We start from the raw sequence: 24,192 nt of genomic DNA on the forward strand, positions 1-24,192 counted from the left end.
GGGGCAGCGCCGGCCGCATCCTGCCCGCTGCTCGGGGGATGCGGCTCTTTGTGCCGGGGGCAGCGGGAGTTTTCCCGGGCAGCGCCGCCGGGAGCGCGAGGGGATGGATCCCGGGTGGGCTGTGTTATTCCCGGCACCGGGGGTGCCCCGGGACCGCGCAGCCCTGCGGGTGCGGGGTCCCCGGCGCCCGTCCCGGCGCTGCGCTGAACTTGGCGAGCGCCGAATTGGCGCTGCGGGTGTCTCCGGTTGGGAAATCGAGGTTTGCGTGTGCTGAATTGCGGAAAGTAAATGGCAATCGGCTGGGGGATGCTGTCAGATCCCAGCGGAAAACCTGGGATTCTTCCCATAAGTTATTTCTGTGGATTTGCCAAATATTAAATAACTCCCCTTCAGTTAATTGGAAATCGATGTGGTTATGTGCGGTTATCTGAACATACTTTGTTTGGTTTGAGTTTAAAATAACGAATACGAAGTTAAATACTCTCCATTTTTATCTTGCCTTGTAAATCTGTTATATGTTTCAGGGACAAATTTAGCTCTGTTATTTTGCAACATATCTCCCCTCTTTTTCATGAGGTGTTTTACAATCAACTGTATTTATTATATTTTTTCTGTACATTTAACATCTTACGAAAACTGCGTCCATGTTTCTAACTTCTGAGTTTCCTGGTGGTTTTCATGGCAAAAGTTATTTCTGATGGAGATATGTTTTCAGACAGAGAAATCTGCTGGCAGATTTTGCAACTTTTGTCTCTGTGGCATTTTTCTCTGCATAAGGCTGCAGTTAGGACAGGGTTCTGTGCTTTCTGTGCCTTGTGGTAGTTACATGGGAATTTAAGTACACTGTGAGCATCCTCAGCTGGAGATGGTACTGGAAGCTGTAGAATATTTGCATGACCATTTCTGTGACGTGTGAAAAGTGGAAATTTTGGGTAGAAATAACTGATTATTGCCATTCAGAAATCAGTGCCTGAATGTTTCTTTCAAATGAAGTTGAGTTTTAAGTGAAACGTTAAATTCACTGAACGTTTTAAGGTGCGTTATGTAGAATTTGGGTTAAAATCAGTGGTTCTGTCGGTGAAGTCAGTGTGATTTACACCTGCGTGTGTGATTAACCCCTTGCTGTGCATTGCGGAGGCAGAAGGATGCTTGTGGGGCCAGGTTTGTTGCTAGGCCTAAAACTTAGTTTTTTTGTTGCTAGCCTGAAGCTGTAATAATCAATACAGGCTTTTACATGGGGTGATGGAAGAATTTCAGTCTGGCCCTACCAAGCAGGAGCAGCCCCTGCTCCTTCGGGGTATGGGAAGTGGCCAGAGGAGCTGCACTGCCCCAGGCTCGTGTGTCCTTGCCTCTTGCCTGATCACCCATGGGTGCCCAAGCATCCTGACAGCCAACAGGGACCATGACAGGGGGATCCTCGTTGGGAAAGAGGATGATGAGTAGGACCGGCACCTGTTGCACCACTGGTGATTTGTCATCTCCCAGGGAGAAACCATGCACCTGCAGTTCTGTGATCATCTACCCAAATAGTCTGAAATGAGAGATCCCTAGGGAGATTAACTTGAATTTATCAGTGTGTTATAATGAAGTGATTGTGATTGAGTAGGTGAGGAATTCAGATAGTTATATATAAATAATTATTATTATTATGATTAAATAAATGCTATTTATACAAGTGATCTGTACTTTTAAAATGAAGCCAGGTACAGTTCAGTAACTGCTGATTGAAAGTAGAAATACCCATGTGTACATTTTGTGGCACTTTGATTTTGTTACATAATGGCATGCATAATTTTCATACATTACATAAACTTTTTTCCGAGCATCCTGAGAAAACAGACAAAATAAGGTCTATGTCTGTTTGATACCTGGTGGGACTTTTTTAGCCTAAGTAGCAAATTCTGGTTTCTAATAGTGTGTAAACAAACTGCAGCCAGGCTGGCAGGCGTTGCCTGCTTGTGGCGGTAACAGAAATATGAAAGATGACGTGAGCACTGCAGAACTGAATTACCCTCCATGCCTCCTGCTTGTTTTCTCACCCCAGCAGGTGAGGGAGAGCAGATGAAGGCTTTGCTTTCCCTTTGGCACAGTACTGGATTGCTTCTCCAGGTGGAGATCCTGTGACCCCATAGAGCTGGAGAAAATCTTGTTGTTACTTACTCTAAATGTTGCTAAGTGTAGACGTAATATCTAAAGGAGATGCATGTTACTAAAAAATATATTTTCCAATTATAAATAGATAATCTCTTAATAAATATTTTTTCTGAATAATTGAACATAAAAAAGTCAGGTTAGAAAAAGTGAAACCCTGTTAGTTGGACTTTTGGGGTTATATTTTTTCCTAATTATATGAGCTGGATAACAGTTAAACTTCAGTATGCACAAGGAGATTCATGTGGATAAAATGAATTTGCTAAACATAGATTACTGGAGGTTTGGCATCAGTAATACAGATAAAGCATACATTCATTACAAAACAGTCTCTGAATTTCTTATTTTACCTACCTGTGGGTCTGAAACAATCAAAGTTTTAGCAGGTGCTGTCTGGTTGTTTTGTAGCTGGTTTTTGTTTGCTTTTTTTCCTCTCGATCTTGTTGGATGGAGAGAGAACATCTCCTTAGTGAAATGTGAGGGATTACTGAGTCTTCATGGTGGTAGTTTCTGTCTGATAGTGATGTGACTTATGGTAGCACTTTTCCCTGATAGCAGCAATGTTTATTTCAAAAGTATAATTTTCATATTTAAACACATGCAGTGCTAGATTGGAAAACTTTTAATGACAATTGCATGGCATGTTTGTTTTTAAATGGTTATGTTGAATGACGGCAGAAAAATTAATTTGTAGTTTTTAAAGATCTGTGATTTTTATATCTGTTATTTAACAGAGCTGTAATGTTATCACTGAGCGCTGCCAGTTGGGTATAAAGTGCAATGTGTAACATTTCCTGGTAGTAGAGTTGCTCTAAGTGGAGAAATAATTTAAGCGGTACAAGGATTTTTATAGCTCTCTTGTCACAATTAACTGTTTTGATGAAATATGAATTTACACAACATCTGCCTTTCGGGGCTGACGTTCCCATTGGAGCCCGCTCGCTTCCCAAACCAGCAGCGTCCTGTCTGGAGCCTTGTGGCAGGGCAGGATGGGCTGGAGACTGCCTGGTGGACAGGAGAGTGTGGCATTGCAGAGATTCACTTGGTGTATCTCGTTGGGAAACTCTGTCAGGAAATGCTGCTGGTGGCTGTGTGAAACCTTTCGGTTTCACTTTCGCAGGGCGCCTTGCTTTGGCACAGCGAGGTCCCTGACCTGCAGCTGGCTCATCCCATTCTCGCTCCTGCAGTCCCTGCTCATCCCCCTAATTCCTGTGCCTGTGTGTAGGCAAAAGACATGGTGTGTGTGGCCCATCGGGGAGTGGGGTTTGGGGTCTGGCACACAGTATTATAATTATGGAGGGAACAGCACTCTATTTCCTGAAACTGCAGATGAGGACTTGGAGTGAGATGGGGGGATCCAGCTGGACCTTGCAGCATCAAAGCAATGGGTTGTCTTTTTGGGACCCTTCTGCTTTACATCCTTGTTGTGGTCACCCTCTTACCAGAGGACTTCAGGCCGAGGGGAAGAGCTGGCATTTTATATAGTTACTTCTATCAAATTTGTCTTTTCAAAGGCCACTGTGTCTTTTACTGTTTTATTTTCCTGCACCATGTGGTGGAGGGTGCCTCTCGCCGCTCCTGACTAAACTCAGAGATGGTCGTTAATGTCCAACTGCTAAAATGTTTGTGTGCATCCCAGGAAAGGCAAGTTCACAGGAGGGTAAAGCAGCCTGAGAGACACTGATGCTCCTCCTCAGTAAGGGCTGGCTTGGGAGATCAGAAGGTGCTTTTGGAAAGATGCAGTTTCCCATCATGGGCCAACTTGGGGCACAATGAAAAATGGGCATAATGATGAGAGACTGTGGAAAAATGTTAGAAATAATTCTGTACCACTTCTCCCACTTTTCAAACATGGCCTATCTTGACTGGTAAACGTTCCAGACCAGTGCTGTCCCTCAGAAAAGAAACTGTGCAAGTGTAAGGTTTTGGCCTGGCATGGCGGGATGGGCAATATTCAGTACGCAGAAATGGTTCTGAAACGTTGACACCAAGCACTGTTGGCACAACATCCTGCAAATTATGAGGCACAATATTAAGAAACGAGTACTCAAACTAGAGGTTGTTCAACTTGGAAAGTCTGGCATGTCGTTCTCTTGGGCTGTGTAAGCGATCTCAGTGCTCATTGCTATTTTTGCTGTCATTCAGGGCAAAATAATTGAGGTTGCTCATCAAGCAAGCTGTGGTGTTGTGAAGACAGCAGCAGACTGTGCTGTGTGCTACCTTTACATCCACATTTTAGAAGATGAAGTAAAAATAGTACCAAGTGTCATATCATGGTGAAACCGTCCAGCAAAATCTCCTGGTTCTTGTACAGATATTTAGTCCAGCCTTCTGCTGCTGCTACGTGAGGCTTTGCTTCTAATTGATCTCTTATTCAATAATTGCAAATTATTACAATTGCTCAGTCAGAGTGAAAAATTATGTGTAACAGGTTGCTGTTATAGTGGAGATCAATCATGTTACCTTAGAGCTAGTTTAATGTGGTGAAGAAAAGAGCCCAGACTAGTTAATTGTCTCTTCTTTGGGTTATCCCTCTATAAAATGAGGATAATCGTCATTATAAAAGGTGCTTTAGTACTCACTAAATATTTCTGAAGCACTTAGGAATCGTAGTTAAAAAAATAATTACCTAGTAAATTGTCTACTTAATAAAATATAAAAATAAAAGATGTAGAATATATTAGGCTTCGTAATCATTTAAATAGATGCATGTAGTTTATTTACCTTCTTGGTGAGAACCAACAACCATTGAAAGCAAATAGGTCTTTAGGAAAACTGTATTGGCAAAATGAGATTATTTAAATTAAGATTTCCAGTTCACTAGCTTAAGTTACTTTTACATTTATGATTTAGGCTCTGATTTAAATCATACTTTGTACTGTTAGTGTTCAAAATTTATCATCAACATTGAAGCTGTGAACACAAAAGACGTTCTTGGCAAGACTTGTGGAATGCAATGTCAGTATATTTCTCTGGAATACTAAAAATTTAGAAAACAAAACCTTTCTCATGACTCTTAGAACTTTTGATGTGTGTGGGGGGAAAACCTTGACAAGATAAGCTGCGAACGGTAGTATTTTAGTCAACAGACTAACGGGTGGCTGTTCCAGTGGCCTGAAAGGGGCCAAGGGCAGAGTAGAGGTACTGCTGACAGACACATGGCTCTGTGGTCATTGGTGTTTTTAGAAGGGAAGGAATATTTGTAAAGATTTTATTGAATAAATAGCATCAATCTCTTCATCAAATATAAAAGGACTGGTAATGTTTGCTGTTGTTTTTGTTGATTAGGAGAAATACCAAGAAAAATTGTTCTGCATTAGCAGCAGAAATACTGCGGAGTGGAAAGGACTTCTTAGAGCTTTTTATTCATTTATTGTTCTGCTGAGCAATTAGAGAAACAAAATCTCTTTACACCATTTTTACACTTGACAGATTGGCATTTGTTTTTCTCTGTTTAAAAAACCCCCAGCAAGCTGAGATTTTCTTCAGTAAGGAAGGAAGTTTAGACCAAAGTTTCCAGAATTTGTGACTCTTATTCTTGTGTTACCACAGCTGGGAATACGAAGGGGAAGGTGTGGGCTTCATGTGAAAGTTGTGGGGAGCCTTGTAAGCTGTGCAAGGCTGTAAATCCTCAAAACCACCTCTGCCTCTCAGCAGTTTTCCATGGATCCTGGTGCAGCCAGGGTGCAGTGTGGTCCCAGGGGTGGGGGAGCCATAGGTGGTGCTCAGGTGGGTGCATTGAGAACATGGTGCACTTACCTCTCTTGCTTGATCTCTTTCAGATGATCAAAGACAATGGACTGCTCACTCTTTTCACAGGACCCATATATGCTCAAGGTTTTTCCAGAATTAAATGCCTGTGAAATCAGGAGCAGAAGAATGGCTCTGGGCATGGACTTACTAGCCCTTCACTTGCCTTTAGGAAGTGGTGTAAACAGGGATCTGATTTACATTCGTTAAGAAGTGGCAATTTCAGCTTTAAATAATGATGCTTTAAATTGTGATTTGCATTTGTATCTTTTAAGGAGTAAATACCAGATTGCATACGTAGTTTTGTACCTTCCTTTTTTCATTCTTCCTCAGAATATCTTGGAATAGAATAACCTCTAAGTTGTTACTGTGGCTTATTGGCACCACATTTTGAAACCCGAGTTCAATAATCATATTTCCTATCCTCTCAAAAAAAAAACCCAAAAAAACAAAAAAAAGGAAAAAGAAGGAAAGAAATCCATTATTTGCTGAATTGTTCAAAATGTTGTTTGGATCATTTTGTGTGTACCCACTTCAGTGACCAGAATGTCAATGGAAGCTTTGTTTAAATCTTTTTCTTTATTTTTTTTCCTTCCAATCCCACCCACACATACACCTGTTCATCTAAGTCTTTTGGGCCAGATATCAGTTTATTTGGTTGGGCTTTATGGCTTTTTTTTTCTCCCTCCTGCTTCATTCAGTTAACTGCTTGTTGTCAGTTCTGGCACATCCCCTTGTTTTCTGTGTGCTGCCCATGGAAAAAAGGCTTGTTTCCAAAGGCAAAGAGGTAATCTGGCTCGGAGTTAGATTAACTGTTGCAGTAGCTCATGATAAACATCTGTTGCAATACTCCCAGATGAGAACATTGCTTTCAAAACTGTTTACGGCACATTTTGAACCGTTCACTTTACTTGTGGTTTTATTTTTTTCCCCCTCCAATTACTAAATTCTTTTGAAAGGACATAAATCCATAGAGTCCATCTTGGAGACTGTGTTTATTTTGTGATACAGACAAGGAAATGTGGTTACTGAGTTACTGTTCATGTGGTGGAGCCCTGAATATTTCTGACTGGAGCACAGAAGCGTGTGCATTCCTTAATAAAATCCAACTGCGGAGCAGGCCCCTGGGAGTGCTGCTGTGTGTCCGTGCTCTGCCTGCGGTGGATGTTTTCCTCCTGCTCTGAATTTGGCAAGATAAGACTGGCGGGAAGTGGAGTTTAGCTTGGATCTGAAACCAAGGGTGGGTGTGTGGTTGGAAGGGTTTGGCCAACTGGGCTTGGGACTTTGCCATTGAGGAAACATTCTGCTATTTGTTTGGAATAATTTTTAAATTTTGTTTGTTTGTCTTATACATTTTTTAAAAAAGTATTTTAATTCTAGATTAAATGGATCACATAATGACAGTTTCTCCTGCAGTTGGCTTTTGAAGTTAGGTCTGCCAGCAGCCATTTACTGCTGTAGCTGAGGATCAGCAAGCAAACAAAGCAAGCTTTGGTAGGTTTTCCCAAAACATCAACAACCTTCTTCCCCACCCCACCCAAACCACAAAACCAAACCATTCTTGGTGTCTCTGGGAAAATAACATTGGAAAACAGTATGGAATACCTCAAATGGTGTTTTCCAAAAAATCGTTTTTCTTTCTTATGTTAATAAGTACGATGCTCTTAATGTAATAGTGTTCCAAGTCTTTTCACCCATAATTTCTCAGAAGTTGAAAAGTGTTTCGTGCTGAATTTCATATCTAAATGTTTCCTATCACAATTAAAGAAATCAGCTGGGTAGTTTGCATATGTGTTGATGTTCACCAGAAGTAACTCTTTTTGCATAGCAGTCTAACAAACATAAAGAAAGGGGATTTCCAAATACCAAAGCTACTTGTAGTAAAATACAAGAGTCTGTAACTTTATTTCTTGCTGATTTTCTTAGGTCTGGCAGAACCCATGTTGTTTTAGCAATAAATCTGTAAGAACAGCTGTTCTGATTCAGAACAAGCACTTATAATTCAATATCCTGTCTCTGATGGTGATCAGCAGGTATCTAGGGAAGCATACAAGCACAGTGATAAAGTGATGGAATCTAAGGTGAGATTTTTCTTAGTTTACCAGTTTTATGGTGGTATCAGGATTTTCAGAATCTGCTTCCTAATCATAATGTTGAAATGACAGGTGTGAGACACTTAACAGCCTCGGCTTTCTCTTAAAGGCTGTGGTAGTGATAGGACGATAAAAAAGGGAAAAAACCCTGAGAAATAATGGATGGTATGTAAAAGAAAGAGAAATAATGGGACAGGCTGGGAAAAAGGAAAAAAAGGAGCCATAATTACTGCATAGTGTAAAGAAATGGCAGAAGAAGGTTGGTTTGTTACCCAGGAGATGATACCCTTCTGCACTGGAGCTCACTGAGACCTTGGCCTGGCAGGTTGAGCCATCACCTGCATCACATCACTGGGACACAGGGGAGAGAAAGGCAAAACCAGGATATGGAGAAATCATTGGCCTGAACCAGTTTCGAGGCAAGAAAGATGGTAGAGGGCAGACAAATTAAGTGTGGGAGAAGCAGCACATGGGAAGGGGAGCATGAGTGATGGGAGTGTCCAAGAAACCTGCATAAACTGAATTATTGTCTGTCTGTAAATATCTGTCCATTCAAATTGATGAATAAGAAATGTCTGTGTAGAAAATTTGTTTTGCAGGTTTGTACTGACACCCTTGGAGCACTGCTGTATTTTTCCCAGGCTTCAAGACACCCAGGTTTTATTTTTAGTGCTGCCCTGGGTTCTGTTTTGTGGTGAACCTGTTCCAGCTTGCTGCAGTCATTACTACTAAGACCATCTAAATAGCAACTCGAAAAAACTATTAAAGCAATGTAAATCGTAATAAATTATTTTGGCTTTGTATGGATTAAAAGGTACACTTAGGATGGACTTGGTTTTGGATCAGGTTTTTTAATGCTCTAGAGCAAAAGCGTGACAAGCCTTACATCACTGGTGTGCAGAGGTGATGGTGCTGTACTTTAAATAACAGACACGAGGGCGTTGTGACTGGGATATTGTCACTGTAGCACTCACTTAAAAGTCGATTTTTAGGGAAGCTTTTGCAAAGGTGTATGGAAAACTGCTATTGACTATCTAAAGCGAATTCAAGAATAATATCCAGGAGGTGTTGCAGTAGATGAGGAGGTGTTAAAGCGAACTGCTCACCAAAATAAGTCATACTGCAAGCTAGGATCAAACCTTGCAAAACCAGGGTTTATTGTGTGTATAAGAATGAAGCGGAGAAGATGCATTTGAGTACAAAAGGGCAAAACTGATCTTGAATTTAAACACAATTTACATAATCCTGCAAGCAAGAAGAGGGGTTGGTACAACCAGAATAAGTGGCTGCTTTGTGGTACCTTACAGAAAGGACAGCTTCATCTGTGGATAAAGACCAGGCAAAGGAGATTTATCAGCTCATAGACAAGGTGGGTACAAGATAAAAAACCCCATACTCATCTTTAGTAAGTTGATATTTTCATATATATGTATATAAATAAACATAAATTAATAATACTGGTAGTATTGTGTGTATATGATATTAGAACAAAGTTTCCCATAATTAAAGGCAAACAGTGCAGAAGCAGCTTCACCAGTATGGGAATGGGAGGGACTGAGACACCATGCATTTCAGGATTCATTTACCTTTTTAAGAGGATTGTCGGAAATTGATCTTTTCTCAGTTCCCCAGAAAGCTTTTCCCAGGCTGGCATTCTCAAATCCAAGGAGCCTGGAGTCTGGGGCTGGTTTTCTCCAATATGTGCTGTGGAAGATGCTTTGATTTACACCCTGTTACTGTGGCAGCCGTGGACAGGAGGACTACAGGAGTGAATTGTGCTTTCTCTTTTTGCCAGAGAATTTTACCTTTTCCACTGATTATCCATGCTTCTGAAGAACCTGAGTCTTCATATGCCTCCTATTAGCAAATAATTTTAAATGCAGCTTCCACAGTTACTACTCTCAGTAGGAAAATAGGAGCTCTAACAAGGCGTATATAAAATAAAATTTTCCAAAATCTAATAATCTGGGTTATGCTTCTTGCCTTTACTATGCAGCTTTTTATTAAAAGGTTTGTAAAGGTAACATGTCAACACTTAACTATTCTCTCACATCGCAGAAATATTTCTTTTGTGTTTTAGGTGCTCTATAACCACCTTAGAATAAACAAACATTCTCCAGCATCAGCCTGGATGCATTTTTACAGCACACTCAGGACTTTTTTATGGATGGTTTTGTATTTTCACTTCTGTTACATATCTCCATGTTTGCCTACCAAATCCTTTCTAAGCACCCCAGTGATTTCATTGGCATGCACAAATGGATGTCTCTGTTATATATTGAACATAAAAGAAAATTTACTCCTGAATGTCAAACTTCACTTAAAAGTATTTGGTTTTCCTATATACTTACAGATTGTCTTGACTTTCAAAAGGAGATTCCTCAGAATCAAGGAGGAATCCGATGACACATCTGCACATCAGTTTACAGTAACTTTTTTACACTCAGATTTTATTTAGCTTGTATAATTTTGTTGTGCAAACAGAAGTAGCCCTACAATTCTGTTTCACAAATACTTATGCTGAGCTGTTAATAGTTCTGTTAGTATTGTTAAAGTATTAACAGAAGAATATTAATAATTGCTCTGCTGTAATTGTATTGAGGCTAAAAAGCATTCTCATAGAATATTAATGAGAGCCTTTTTCGAGGTATGAATTATTGTTCTTAGGACAGAAAATTAAACTTAAAAAAATAAAAGTACCATCCTGGAGGAACATAATAATAAAAATCAATAAGGCTTCGCTTTAGTCTTGAACTCCCTTGCTCCTCCTGTCCTGACCCCATTTGTGGTTCCTGTAGGTATCCCCGGGCTCTGCTCCGCACCATATGTGCTCCGGTACCTCGGCACCACGGGGGGCTGGGAGACTTTTAACAATGAATTTTCTTTTTTTCTGTTTATCTCAGCCTTAAATTACTTTAACCTTATTTAGTCTTAAAAACTGTGACTATGGAGCTAATATTTTATGCAGCATTGAGAGGAACTGGAAGTGCTTTTCATTGCTATGCAAAATGCAGCTGGGGAATGGTGCAGAATTAACGACAGGGAGTTGTGCTCTTGAGAATGTGAGCAGTAGTTTATTTTCATTTCTGTCATTAAATATCTTATTGCCATCTATTTGTTTTTTCTTTCCTTTCCCCTGCAGTGCAAAAAAAAAAAAAAAAGGGTGATTACTAGAAGGTAGGAATTGTACAAATGCTAGAAAGTACGTTAAATCAGTAACCTTCAGTTGACCTCCGGCACTGCTGGTGTGAACCCTGGTATTTTTTTCAGAGCTAAGCTAGTACCTCTGCCATCCTTCTCCTTTCATCAAATCTTACTCAATTTTATACCAACTTGCTGATTTGTAAGCAAAATCCAAATATAGGAATAATTAAGAGAATGATCTCTTGTGAATCTGAAGAGAGTGCATCAGGACATAATAAAGCACAAGTGCTTCCTGGGACTTGCTTGACCATTAAAAATTCACAGTTTATGTTGCGTAATAGAATTTTCTGACTGTTTTTGGTAGCAGTTATTTCTAAATAGGCAAATGAGCTGCCATTGCAACACTTGGCTTTTTCCAGACCCATTGATCTGATTAAAAAAGACGGTGCAAACTTGAGTTTGTTATTTGTTTTCTGAGATTTCAAAGGGGGTTCAATTTATATTCTAAAGCATGTAATTTCTTTTTTCAGTCATGTACCAGCTCCTTGTCATCCTTCATTCTCCCTCGTCTGACATCAGTTTCTCTCTTGTCCATTTAAAACTGAAACTTGAAAAACTGCAGTTTTATACTTTATATTATTCTTCTACCCCGGAGCTGTTTTTAGTGTCTTTATTGCAAGTAGACAGATGGTGATATTTGGTTTCCTGTCAGTTTTAATGAATATAGATAGGAGTGATAAGAACATTTGCTTCGTTTAGCAAACTTCCTTTTCTGGCTTTTAATTAATGAAGTGCTCACTGGTGTGCCGCTGCTTTTGTATGTGCTACAGTAAAATCTCTTATACGACTCAACTCGTAGTGTCGGATAATGAAAAAAGAGGATGAAAATAGCTTTTTCTCTCAAGATCCTTTAAAGTTTACTTACACAGACTGGGAATGCTGCAGACATCAGACATGGAACTGCTCATACGAGCTGCCGTAGCAGCATCCTTTGTTGCTGCATATTTTGGTAATATTTTGTTTTTATACCAAGAGCCCAAAGGAAGTGGTTTGGGTTTGGTGTTCACTTAACCTTGGGTGAGGTTCAGCTCAGCTTTGGAGCAATTTGCTTCTCATGCGACTTCTTAGATAGAATAAGGTCCACACCAGAAATTCAGTAAAATGGAAAAGAAACCCCTTGGCTTTTCAACGTTTTTTCCCCTGCAAATTGTCCTGCCTTGGAGAGAACCAAAACATTAATCTTAACATTGATTTTTTTTTTCCCCCCCAGATAGTTTGATTTCTGTGTTAGATTAGCACAGGCATTATTTTAGATTCTTGTAAACTATTTGAGAGTCCATTAACTTTAAGATCTTTCTCCAGTGTTTTAACACTAAGGAGTTTTCCTTTCTCTTTGTGTATATTGGGGTTTTAATACTGAGGCAGGGTCAGTGCTTGTGGGCAAAGTTGTTTAAATAATTCCTGCTTTTGCCATATCAGTTTGAGTTCTTTAATGGTAAAAGTAACTATGTCTGTGTGTATAAAATGGTGCAGCGGGTAAAGTCTGAATACTGGCTGTGGATTTAAAATTTCTGCTTTAGCTTTGTAGCTGTAATAGTTAAGATCTCACTAGATGGAGAGGAATTGAGTGAAGGACCAGAAGGTGATCTTTCTGAGCATTATTTTCTGAAGCATCTGACTATTGCTGATTCTGAAGAAGCTGATTTTAAATCTCTTGTAGTGTAGTGGTTTGTCATGCTAAACCATGACATGTAGCTTAATACTCCTGTTTCCTGAGTTAAAAAATGGTTTTCTATTAGATTTTGTACTTTCTTCAGGACTTTTGTTTTGCTGTAGCCTTATAAGGGTAGGATTTGGTTCCCTGGTGGCAAATCTGTTTGGGAAAAAAAAGTTGGTTTATTTTAGTAAAGCTGTTTTAAAATACTCCAAGAAGCCTGGCAGGAGGCAGAAATAGTTGTTATTTTATATTATTTCTTAGGTCTTTCTGAAAACGTCACAAAGTGCAAACCCTGTTCCTATGGAAAACTCTTCTCCTGGTGAAAGATACCTCAAATTTAAATGAGTTTAAAACAAACAAATTGCTTTCTCTGATGCATTTGGTTGGTGAAGGCAAATAATCAGGTGCATGTACTACGTTTATTGCAGGGATGGTATTACCTCTGCAAACAAACAGTGGCTGGGGTTTTGAATGCGTCCTTCCTTCCCAAAGGTCACAAGTAAGAAAGCAAACCCATGAAAGGACGTCTCAAGAGCAGTTCATGTTTAAATAAATACTGGCTTTCTGTGCTTGCATTTACTCTTGGTGGGTTTGCTGTTCTCATGGCTGTGTTGGTTTGTGCAAGGGTGATGAGGAAGGATGTGTGAACCATTTTAGAGGGAAACACGGATCTCTGTGGGCAGCTGCAGCGTGGTGCCTTCTGCTTCAGTACCTGGAGAACAGCTCGCATTCTGTGGGAGCAAACCCAGGCATGTTCATGTACTCTGTTTTTATCATGATGGTCCTTTCTTCTGAACCAGAAATCAACCTTGTTCCAGACAGCAGTGCACAGTAGCAGGGTCAGTTTTAATCTATTTTCCTTGCAGAAATCAGTGTAAACAAAAAATGCATGGTGGTGCCTCATAATGTGTAGGCAAGAACATTTTAACATTGTTAGTTGCAATATTAAGATTGTGCTTTCATATCTTTCTGGTTCCTTGTCATCCTTCAGAAAACAGAACCGCGTCTTCTCTTTTACAATAAAAGAATGCTTTCTGGTGCCTCTAAGCTGGTGTTCCTCACTGTATTTGACATAGGTATTTGTGAATTTTATATGAAATCCACGCTTGAACTAATGTGAAAAATAAACACATTTAATTCAGACTGAATAAAACCTTCTCCCTCTGGAAAGAGACCATAATCTGTATTTGTGGGGTTTATTTTTCTTTAGCATTTGCTTCTTATTCTCTGAATAATTGTAGTTGCTTGTTCTTCTTTTCAATATTTGCCAAAATCTCCAGCAGTTCTTATTCTTTCATATCTCGTTCAGTCATGAGCCAGAAGGAAAGAAAGTCATCTGGAAAAGAAAACCCACAGGGCTTCATTCCCTTCCCACGCCCCATCATTTTCTCTCCACATATTTGAAGATGTGAAGCAATTTAGATCAGCGTTCTCCATCGTTCCTTTTTCCTAACCCGATTCCTCTTCTTACAGAGAGAAACAAAAGGAAGATACAGAAGAGAAGTTGAAGAAGAAAGGAAAGAAAGAGGAGAAAATAGTGGAGAAAATCAGAACAGAGTTGGCTTTTCTAAAAGGAGTTGTCCAGGAAGCAAAATGAGCAGCTTCCCTCCTCTTTTTTTTTCTGTTTTTACCCCATCCCAGATACTGCAATTCTGAGATAAGTGGGTCAGGCAAAAGGGCATAATTAATAGTGATTTCACGGTTGCTGTGGGTATGGGAGAGCATAGTGGGAAGAATAGATTCAAGGAAGGGTTGGCAGGCTCTCAGTGGAAAGCTCCCAGCTGCGCCCCAGGTTGCCATGCCTATCTTCTGCCATAAGATTCTGAGCTGTGCCAGCCAGGTGGGAGCTGGATCAGAGTGGGAATAGAGCAGATGGATGCTCTACTGGATGCTCTAGTGGATGAAGTGCAGCACATCTTAAGTACACTGAATTTAGTATGGGACAGGATCTGTTTGTGAGAGCAGCTGGGAAAAGGATGAATCAACCCTTTGAAAAGCATTGTGGGGAAACAAAGAGCTAAATACCCTGACCAGGGGCCATAATGGGGCATAATTTTTTTTTTGTCAGATAGTCTGAGTTTTACTACTAAGGAGCAATTCCTCTGGCCCACATGCAACTCCAGTTTCTCTTACCCTGCAGGGCTTTGTTTCCTCTGGTTGGTGATGATGTAGCATCAGCGAGGCTTGCATGGGATGTCGTGCCCGTGGTCCAAGGAGAGCAATCTGTGCATTTCTGCTGAGAGATTAACTTGATTTTAACATCTGGCGATGAGAGCTACATGCAGCAAATTACAGTTTGAAGATGCCGCTGCAGAGAAACTTCTTCAAACAGCTGTAGTGCCATTGCTGTCACAGAAGATGGAAGGACTTGCATTGTTCAAATCCAATTTCTGCAAACTTTAATTTTATTTGCTTTTCTTTTCCTGATGGAGCTGGGTTACTATGAAATAGCCATGCTGTGTCCTGGTCAGGGGATGGTGCCGTATTTTTGGATGCTCCTAAAGCCCTGATGGGTCTTTCCGAGTTCTGGTGCCCCGTCTGCTATTGAGCAGGTGGAGCCTCTTGGATTACTATTCCTAAATCTCTGTGCTTGGATTACACATGCCCAACATCACCTGCTTGTGTTGTCACCGGGGCCTGCAAGAAAAGCTTTTCTCTTGTTGAAGAGAAATGCCTGAACAGGAGCTTTTTACATTCCTATGGCACATTCAACTTGGCCACTTTGGAAATTCACGTGGTGGGAGCAGCATGTCCTGGTTGCTATAAAGATTCACTTCATTCAGCTGGGACCTTTCAGGGCCAGCTCTTTGGAGACCACTGACCTGCAACCCTTGCTGGAGATGGGTTGGTTGTGAGGTTGGACATCGTGCTTGCAAAAGAAAGGCAATGTATGGGATGGGCGCTCCCTGATGCAGAGTGGGAGTGCAACACCTTGGGAAGACGAATGTATTTTTTTGCCTCCAGAAAAACAGTAAATTCATGCTTTTAGATCTGTAAAAGTGCATGTGGGTACCAGCATATTGCAGAATAGTTGGCTATGTACATCTTGTGGTTTCAGCTCTTGCATGCAGAGGATGAAGCAGAGGGGTTAGGCTTTTATTTTAGATCAAGTCTATGTTTCAGATTTAAGGACATATTAGTAAACTTCATCTTGCCGTTTCTCCATATGGGTTTGAATTTTATGGTATTGAACCTTTGTCCTTTTCATGAAAATAAAAAGACTGTTCTCTCTGTGGCTATGCCTGTGTTATTTTGGTTAAATAACTTGAGATCTTTATTCACATGATTTGAAAAATGTTTGGGGATTATTGCTAAAAAAAACAACCCAAGTTTGTGAAGGATTTTGAAGGAAAAAATTAATTTCTCTGAAAGCAGTAGCTCAGTCATCAGCAGGTCTGTTCTGAGAAGGAGTGTGTACAGCCCACACAGGGGCACATTCGATTGCCTGATACGCATCAGTAACTGGTATTTTTCTTCACAAAAGACCTTTTTGCTTAATACTGAAGACCTATGTAGTTCATTCTTTCAAAAAGAGCATCTGAAAAACGGCTTTAGAAATGTTAGTTATTATCAAACACAAACTTTGGAACATTTTAATTTTTCTAAATTATGGTATTAGTGCAAAGACAATAAATTGAAACGGAAGGATACTTTGTAATTTCTCTGTGCTTTAGACAAAACAGTTGTGCATCTGTATCTTTTTCCTTTATGTTGAAAATGCCATATGGAGAGGTCATTCTGTGTTTCAACTTGCAGACAAAATAGGCTAGAAGTAGGAAGCAACTCTAAACCAAAGGGTTTTTCAGCAAAGGAAAAGCCCCAGATTTGCTTTTGTCACGTGGTGGACATTTATTGTTGACTAATAATTATGATTTGTTGTATTCTGACAGAGACATTGGTGGGGGATTTTTTGCCAAGGGGAAAAAAGATGACATACATAGGAATACTGCTGTCTATAAAAGCCAGAAAGCTTGAAGGCAAATACAGTAAGCTGGAAAATGGTGGTCTGTATCCTTAGTAAACAGAAAATGTAGGGGAGCAACTGCAATTACATATTTTCACACAAATGGGGAAGAAACCCCTTCAGCTGGGCCTGACTCGCCAAAGCCGATTAAATGCAGGGGCTTAAAGAGAGGGATGATGAAAAGAATAAGGGAAGAAGATACCAAGTATTTGGCAAAAGCCTAGTGGGGGAACATGGTTGTCACAAGGGCCATTGGGATAAAGCGTAGAAGATGACTTCAGGTTATAAGAAGATGCTGTTCCTCATCAGTTTTCTAACTTGCAGAGTGGAAACAGCACAACTTAGATCTGTCCAAAAAGGCTTATGAAGAGTGAGGACAAATTTCTGATCATGCTTTGCTATGAAGCAGTGGCCTGATGGCGTTGTCTGCTGAGGGGAAAAGTTAGAGATGGCTGAGGTCTCCAGGGAAGATGGAGAGCAAAGTGCTGGTTCTGCTTTGGTCTTACTGAATGTATGTTCTGCGCCTTTGCAAAATTTAATATTAGTGTCATCTTGGAGAAACAGAGAGTGTGAGCTGTCAGCGTAAGAGTGATGGAGTTTGCTCAGATCAAGGAACAGGAAGGGCAGAGGAAAGAGCAGGATGTCAAAGGATCTAAGCCTGGGTGGATGTTGGAGGAGGAGAGCTCATTTCTGGGAAGGAAAGGCATGTCAAAAAACAGAGTTAGGAAGTGATAGCCTTGAAAAGGTCAGAGCTGGAAAAAGCCAGAAGCGGTTAACAGTGAAGGTCATGAGTTTGAGAAGGGTGAGACTGTTACAGATGCATTGGGTGAGTAGGAGTTTAGCACTGACCACAATTTGCCAAGCAGAGGTGGTGAAAACTGGAATATAGGGCTGGAAATTGAAGTATTTTCTTCCTTAAAAAGGATTTCTCCTTCATGTTTTTTGACCTCTAATGGATTCTTGGTTTGAGAATTATTGTGGTTATTTTCTTGTTCTTTTTCTCCCTCTTGTTCAGGCCAAAAATAGAACTTTATGTAACAATCAAAGACACGAAGTTTATTTCTTAATGGAGATGTTTAATGCTAACACGTCAGGACAGTGTTTTGGTTTTGTTTCTGTTCCATTCCTCCAACCAGGAAAAGTCACATGAAATTTAGCATTAAATCAGAGGCACAAAAGGTTTTCTCAGCAGAACATGGTGTCAATACTTTGGCTTAGAAAGGAGTTGTGCAATTCCACACTGTATTTCTCCTCTTGCAATCCACTTGTCACAGTATGTTGTTCCCATTATGAGCTCATGCTTCAGGAAATTGTGCCACTTTTTTTTAATTTAATTTTTTTTATCACAGGATTTTCAAATTGAGTGTATCTGCTCCCTATAATTTCGAAGCAGAGAAAGAGACTTCCTAGGGCATGTCCTAGCCTTTCTATTTCTGTAACAAAGATCTACAACTTGGTGGTAGAAGACAAATGATGCATTTTGTCAGGAAAATACCACTTTTCTAAGTGGTTGTCAGGGCATGTCTGAAGCAAATACAGAAAGATTAAAAGCAATCGTCTTACGTAAATATTCAGCAGGACTCCAGGAAGCAGATATGGAATCAACAGTCAAGAAACTTTGGATGGGTTGAAATAAATATCTCGTCCTATATATTTCCATAGTGGTTTGGGCTTGTAAATTATGGGGCCAATTGCAAGGAAATACTGAATGTTGTTTTATATTGGGATTTGGATACCAATAAATAGATTTTTGCCTGGGTTTCATTGCTTAAAGAAATGTTGAGTAACCATAATGTAATTTTTTTTAAGCAAATCAGGTTGCAGTGAGAGAAGATATTAGTTAAAATTCCAGGTGATTTCAGGAGTCATGTAACTGCCATGGAAAGTCACTGAAGATTTATCAGCAATATATTTTGATGAATAAAGTATGTGTGTTGCTTTATACTTCTAACATGAATCAGGAAAACCCCTGCAAAGAGGCCCAGGAAGAGCAACTGTATTTTACATCTTGTCCATTGTTCCCTTTTAGTCTGGCTCTGTGCCCTTCTAATAAAAATTTGTGTTTCTATAAATTCACATTACATTTCCATCACATTTATATATATGTAAATTATATCAAGATATCAAATACTTTTGGAATTGTTCATTCTTCATGCCAAGATGTGCTGACTGATAAGCTGTAAACAGTTTTTCAGAGATCTATTGGAAACACTTTCATGAGCCTTTCCCTCTCAGTTTTGGTGCTTTTCCAGAAAGAAGCCATTGCCACTTTTATTCATAATTTAGTGTGATTATCTGTCATCGTCCCAAAAGGATTCTGACAGAATGTTGTCCTAATATGAAAGGCTTTTTAGCTGGCAGTGGCAGGAGTATCCTGCTGGTCCCTCAGGCTGCAGGAGGGGACTGAGGCATCGAATTCCCACGTGCTCACAGTAGAAACAGTCTGATGGGAGCCTCTGAACTGGCATTGTCTTGGATGTAGATCCACTCTTCGGAAATTATTGCTTCAATTTGGAAACTCCAGTTGACTTCCTTCCCACCTGGCCCAGTGCTAACCCTTTGCACTCATCCAGCAGCTTAAGCATTGCTGGTCCTCCGGTTCCTTAGAAAATGTAAATTTTGAGTTTCATTTTAACTCATGGCACACCAGCTAAGAGGAAAGGAAAACTGATACAAGCTCTTCATGGTACAATTCTGCCTTTTTAAACACCAGGGATGCACAGCTCAAGACAAGTACTGTTAAGTCAACACACTTTTTTTTTTTTTTGTTAGCACTGGTGTATTTTTGAGAGATGAGGATGTCAAGCCCTATAAAGGAATCCAACGTGTTTTGCCCAACTCCTCATTTCGTTTATTAGATCTATTTGCAAATCTGTTTTTGTCTTGATTCAACCAGATCTCATGGTGGTCTATCAGGAGTCTTTCACCTTCTTCATCCTGTTTAATGCCAGCACTTCCTGAGCGCCACAAGGAATGCACAGTGGTTTATTTAGTCATGGTAAACAGCTTCACATCTCTTGACTTTTTTGATCACTCGCTGTTAATAAATCTTGACCTCAGCTTGGATTTGGTGTTCTGGTTACTTGTGTTACAGCATCGTTCCATCACTGGTGATAATGTAGCTTCACGGCATCCCCTGGACTTGTTAATCAGTACATCAATTTCCCAAATCATTAGGAATTATTAGTGTACAAATTGCATTTTGGAGCCCTGTTTTGAGAAGGAGTTTGGATTGGACAAGATGATCTTGTTCTCCTTTCCAGGCAAAGTTGCTGCAAGATTTTATGCTGAGGTTTTCTCTTAATCCTTTATTGGCTGTTTCTTCTGTCTGGATTGTTGTTCCTCTGGTTGTCATTCATTGTGTGTTGGTCCAAAGCCACTCCTTGATATTCAGCATTGACCATTAATTCAGTAGACTGGCATTTGTTAATTAATCACTCTTAATATTTACTTTGCCCTGTTAACAAACAGAGATACTCTGGTTCATTTATCATAGGCTTGTCTGAAACCAGGGTTCACCACTGAGGTTCCTCTACCCAGGCTCTGTAGATCTGATCCTGTATTTCCTTAGCTCCATGTCCTGATCGTATGAGATCCTTACCATATCTACATCAGAGGCTGACGGTGGTATTTTGGGAGATTGCAGGTCTCCTCCTTGTCAAGTTTCACTTCTCCTTGGTGCTGTCAGTCCCTCTCCCAAGCATCCCAGCTCTTCACTTCCACAGCTCTTGTGGTTGTAGTTGGTGTTTTTCATGCATTGCAGCAACCCCACCGCTTTGATTTCTTTGATCTGGCTGCAGCTTTTTATCAGAGAAATGGAATTTAAATTTCAAATTTACACTTGTTTAGAGTTTGTCTTGATAAATGTGCTTTTAGTTGGGTAAATCACTTTTCCACTGAAAAGCTGTAATGCAGGGAATCTGCAAGTCATAACCAGCAGCAAGCAGGTTTTTGCAAAGATGATGATGAGCAGTGCACCACAAGGTGAAAATGTGACTTTCAGTAAGGGTGGGGGTCCCTGGAGTGATTAGAAAGCACTGTGTTGTGTACCCAGTGTTAGAACGGGGGTGGCGAGAGGAGTGGCTGCTGGGGGTTTGTTAGAAACTGAACTGGCTGGTGCCTCAATTTTGCTGGCAGATGATGTTGTCCCATCATTGTGCAGCAGTCTGGGAGCAGAGGATTTGCCTCTCAGGTGGGGAAATGGGCAGTGTCAAGCACATCAGGGGCATGGGGGACAGACTGCTGAGGGGAAGGTAATGCCTCCTTCCCTTAATTTTCTAAGGGAAAACCTGTTTTATTCTTTAAAAAATAATAAAAGTTGACTTTGGCATCTGTTCGAATTTAGGAAGTGATCAATGCAAATGAAGAGACAGCTGCTGACAATGTCAGGTTGTTGTGTATGTCCATTTCAGTCCTGTATGTAGCAAACTAGAATCCTGTGTATTTCTATACACATTTATTCCTAAAAATTGTGTATTTGGTTGCTCTTACTTTCTTAGAAATTCTCTGCTTTGCTCAGTGGGTTACTCTTTAGATTACGTAGAGTTTGAGTGGCTTTACTTGATAGTAATTTCAGAGCAGTAATACCTCCCAAGGATTGGAATAAAGCTGTGTTTTAGTAGTTACCTTATTTTGGTGGACACTTGTTTTCAGGGAGGTAGAGAAATCTGTATTTGTCCTTTCCAAAAAGGAAATGGCAAATGATTTTATGGTAAATTTTAAAGGAAGATATTTTAAAAAAATAATAATCCAAGAGATTGCAGATCCTTTTGCTGGGTGTTGTTACCTTGACCTAGTTTTGAATATCATTGCAGCTTCAAGTAAGGAAAAAACAACAACAACAACAACAACAAAAAAATCCAAACCAAACAAACAAAAAAAAAAAACCAGAAAAAAAGCCCCGAAAAATGCCCCAAAAACAGGAAAAAAAAAAGGAAAAAAACCTCCTATTGAGAGTTGCTTTCTGGAGACATTCCAGCATGGGCTACTATTTCACATACATATTTAATAGTCTTAATTCATATTGACAGCAAAAAGAGCATTGTTACAATGGTACATCTGACTTAGATTAAATATGCTGTTTAAATGGAGCACTCTAAAGGGTATGAGAGTGTTTATAAGTTTAATTTCATTCGCAGTTGTTACTAAGGCTGGTTAAGAGAGCTGAAAAAGTCTCATTTGCAACTGTTTTTCTTGCTATTGCCAAATATTGTCATTCCCCCTTTTCCTCCTCTTGCCTGCAGGTTTCGAAAGGAACCAAAATTAACATGCTTGTCCTTATTAATTATGTTTTCTATTTACACAGTATGATGTGACAAAATGAGTTTCCTATTGTACTAATATCTTTATGTCACCACAGCTCTGGGAAGATTATTGTTTCTTTCTCTTCCTCCACAGAGACAAAACCATTTTTTAAGTTTTCAATTAGTAAGGTGGAATCTGAGGAATAAAGACATGAAAATATCTTTTTTGAAAATACAGTTTTTTGAAGATGAGGCATCTTCCTCCTGTTTGCAGTGACAGGAATGTGAATGGTGCATCAGGGCCCTTACTGGTTGAGGTGGATGTTCTTAAAATGATGCTGTTGCTGCAACTCAAGACACCTGGTTTCAGTGGTGCCCAGTTTAACTCTCAGGTTTAGCTTCAAAAGGTTCTGAGTAATTTTTTTGTGTGGTGTAAATTACTTTCTGCTGATTACAGCTTCCTTTTTCCTCTACTATTAGTTTGCTTGCCATGTTTTAAAAAACCAACAGTGTAGGTTGAAACTGTAGAAAATTAAGTTGTCTGCACAGATTTATAGTATATAAATTGTCAAACTGCAGGATCTTTTTAATGGGATTATTTTTAATAAGGGTGATAGTGTTGATTTAACAATCTAGGTTTCTCTATGACATTTGACTTCATACCATACAACATTTTAAGTAGAAAACCAGAATGATGCAAAAGGAACACTCTAAAGATTAAGTTGATTAAAAATGGGCAGTTTGTACCAGAGTCCTGTAGAGAATAATTTTTCGTCTTAATCCTTGCTGACGTTTTTTATCCATGATGTGGGAAAAAATTGTAAAGACATCATTGATGTTTGTAGTTTAGACAAAGATGGAGATTACTGAAGACAGGAAGTCATAGGCACAGATAGCTCTGGATCACCTGGTTTAATGGGGTTATTTTAATATATGATTGAATAAACTGGAGGATGCAGTCAGATGCACAGAAGCAAAAGCTGTGGTGGGTTAACTCTGTGGATGAACATGGACTTCCAGAGCTGCCTTTGCAGAGCCGTGGCCAAAATGAGGTATCACTCCCATTTCAGGCACAGGGAATTGCTGCTCCAGGGCAACTGAGAGCTAGGTCCCTCCATTGCGTGGGGAAAGTTTTGGAGAAGATGCACGAAGATGATTTAAAAGTCATGTCATCTGAGACAGAAGAGAGATGCTTTCCTAATCTAAGATGAAAACAAAAAATTGTCCGAGGTATTGTAAATTGGACAAATTTAAGGTAGATTCGAGGTGATAATGTTTAACCCCAAGAGTAATCCCTCAGAGCTGAGGGGTGTGGAGAGGATGACTAACATAGCCTAGGGAAAATGGGATGAATGTGCAAGAGTTTGGGGAGGGAACCATATGGTTAGCAGTAGAAAGTAAAGGTCCTGTCATCTGCAGCTCCCTGCACAGGACCTCTCAGTGGAGGAGCATCATCCCGTGGGTTCTGCATGGGAAGGAGTGGAAATGTTTTAAGCTGAAGTGTATGTTGTAAATCAGAAACAAGAAAGGTGAAAGAGAGTGAGTGAGCTGTGCAGTGACAAGCAGGAGAAAAGGGCTCCAGGGAGATTTTCTGCCATTTTCTGACTTTTTTTGAAGGAGAATCTTAATGCCTTAAGAACAAAGGAGCAAGCAAAAGCCTACAGAAATCACATGTATTTTAAATAGTGCCAATTCCTAGAAGTGAGGAAAAAACCCCACAGAGTTTCAGAATTTAACAATTAAAAAAGTGAGGAGCCAAGGCATTTATGTTGTTCTGTTGCCTACTGTACCTAACTTTGGGAAGCTTTGTAATTATTCCCCAAAAATACTTAATATTCAGAAATCACAAGTTTGGCTGGTCTTTTACACTGAATTGCAGCAGCTGCACACAACCTACTGTGCCAATGCTGGGATTACTTAATTGTGGAAAGCGACTGAATTCAGCTGCCCAGAGGTTGGGGCAGGGAAATCTCCATTACAGCATCTTCAAATTTGCAGAGTTAAGAAAACCCAGTGGGAACAGATGAGCAGGATTCCCACAGCCAGGCCCTCCCCTGGGGTCCACAGCAGCATGGGTGGTTTGGCATGTGAGTGAGATTATTTTTTTTATTATTGCTTTAAAGCTGATAT

General features: G+C 40.0%; 1 protein-coding gene and 1 long non-coding RNA gene across 5 annotated transcripts in view; both read left to right on the forward strand.

Annotated features, from left to right (window-relative positions):
- The window catches only part of CTBP1 (C-terminal binding protein 1), a 236,084-nt gene that overhangs the window by 86,370 nt on the left and 125,522 nt on the right, over nucleotides 1–24,192 (forward strand). The window lies entirely within an intron of this gene.
- LOC109144946 lies at nucleotides 42–16,094 on the forward strand. Its single transcript, XR_002046010.2, has 2 exons — nucleotides 42–9,363; nucleotides 14,329–16,094. It is a non-coding gene; the product is annotated as an uncharacterized LOC109144946 (long non-coding RNA).

This window comes from Corvus cornix, chromosome 4, assembly GCF_000738735.6.
Source record: "Corvus cornix cornix isolate S_Up_H32 chromosome 4, ASM73873v5, whole genome shotgun sequence".
NCBI lineage: Eukaryota > Metazoa > Chordata > Aves > Passeriformes > Corvidae > Corvus > Corvus cornix.